Source organism: Cynoglossus semilaevis, chromosome 2, assembly GCF_000523025.1.
Source record: "Cynoglossus semilaevis isolate Cse_v1.0 chromosome 2, Cse_v1.0, whole genome shotgun sequence".
Lineage (NCBI taxonomy): Eukaryota > Metazoa > Chordata > Actinopteri > Pleuronectiformes > Cynoglossidae > Cynoglossus > Cynoglossus semilaevis.
Genome location: NC_024308.1, coordinates 19,386,874 through 19,389,285, shown reverse-complemented (window position 1 = coordinate 19,389,285; position 2,412 = coordinate 19,386,874).

The following is a 2,412-nucleotide window of genomic DNA, read 5'->3' as shown; positions in this document are numbered from 1 at the left end:
AAAAAAAAAAAAAAAGGGGCCAGCACGTGACTTTGACAGCTGTTTTGCACAGCCACTGCTCTTACACCCTGCACCGACACCCTGCTCCCGCACTCCCATATCTCATGCCCACGGGGTGAGGAAGCCTTGTCACATATTAAGGAGACTGTTGCCACAAAGTGACAAATTTCCCAATGTAATCCGTCTGCATGCTTGGCCTCCATCTGTCTTGTTAGTACACACAGTAAAGGATGGAGGAGGGACGGGAAAAAACCTTCTTTCGTATGTATGTCAAACGTTATTGATCTTAAGGATACAAAACAATACATTTGCCAAATTTGCTAGCGCACTTAACAAAAAAAAAAAGATGTTTTAATAAAAACAGAAAACTTACACGAGGAAAGGGGAGGGGGCAGCTATGGGCATTCATGACATACATGTACGATGTTGTCTGCTGGTACTTCCTGTAAGGTTGTTCTAAGGTTATGACAGATTATCCAATCATTTTGATTCTTTTTTTGGAGACAAAAACTGCTGAATGATTCCCGTGAAAAATTGTCTCGCTGACCTTATATCAAAACACATCGGAACGATGAAAGCTGAGGAAAAAAGCTTTGTTATGATACTACTACTAGTAGTACTACTACTACTACTACTATCAATAATAGTAGAAAAATAGTAGTAAAAATAGGAGGAGCCTTACAAGGAATGAAAGCGAAGAAGAACAGGTATGGACTTTATATACAAATTAAGGTAACACCATGAATGTTTTGCAGTGTTAGTAAGAAATGACTCAGCATTTTTCATTTTTAAAATTGAAATCTGCTCATTTTCACCACTCCATGCTCATTTGGAGAATTGCAAAGGCCCATGAAGCAAACATAGGCTTTATATGTTCTTGAGCAAAGTTTTTTTTTTTTTTTTTTTCAAAGTCTTATACCTTGCGTTTGTATTGTAAAGAACTGAGATTAGCTATGTAGCATGACAGGTTGTTACTTGTGCGTTACTTTTGTCAACTGGTAAATTAACTATTTCAGGGTTCATTTCTTTGTAAGTCAGGGCCTCACCTGCCATGAACTTCAACGCATGTCACTTTAGCCATTATTATATATATATATATATATTTATATATATATATATGTATATATATGTATAAATATATATATATGTGTGTATATATATATTTATACATATATATACATATATACATACATACATACATATACATATATATATACATATATATATATATAAAAAAAATATATATATATGTATATATATGTGTATATATATATTTATACATATATATACATATACATACATATATACATACATACATATATACATATATATATACAATCATACAGATTTGAAAGTACACAAGGCGCAATGAACTGCAAGAGCATAGGTCACCCTTGCCCCGGCTACTCCTCCAACAACACTTTCGCTTTTTCACACTTTTCCCTCCACTTTCTCTCCAGGCTTTGGCGTTTTGGGTACCACGCCACTGAACCATCATCTAAATCACCAGGTTTGCTCTGCTTTTACTCTCTGCCTGGTAGAGCAAGATTGTGGAGCTTAAGTCCTGAGGTGAGGCTCTCTCTCTCTCTCTCTCTCTTTCTCTCTCTCTCCCTCTCTTTCAGTTTCCTGCACATACCCTCCCCCTATACCTGCTCGTCCTGAGAGATTCAAATCCTTTTAGCTTGTTCCTCAGGTAAAATTGCCAAGGACCTTGTGAGCTGTGGGTTCCCCTGGAGGTAAAAATCTATAATGGAGTTTTGATTTAAGCGCGAGCAGCCTTGAAAATGGGACTTCGTTAAACAGACAGCTGCTTGGAGTGAAGGTCAGATGTACTCCGGGTGGACACAACACACTATAACTGACATGGAAGAGAAAAAAAAAAACAAAAAAAAAAACATAGAACAAAAGCAACATTTCACTCAACAGAACCTGTTATAACCTGTGGACCGTGTTGTATTCTTGTAAAAAATATTTTTCTATAACTGAATTATCTCGCTGTATTTACTCAAAATATAAATTCAATTTGCGTTGTTGGTAGTCAGCCAACACGTCGGCCTGTTATATATGCACACATTGATTATAAATGAAAAAAAAAAACCATTAAGTTCGTTTTGTGCTCAATCTCCGACTTGTCGCTAGAGGACGCCAAAGGCTAGGTTTTAACGACAATGGCTTTTTGTGTCTTTTTGTGGCGTATTTACGCCTGTACGTACATGCAGGCATATACAACATTTTAGGATTCATAATACACATTTCAACGAAACTTGCGTTCGTGTTATAATTATTCATGTTCAACTCCGCGTGTGTACAAAGTTATCAGGTTTTAACAACAATTATGGAATTATTTCAATCTTAAATGGATGACAATAACTCCTCCCCCCCCAAAAAAAAACAAACAACGGATGGCGAAAG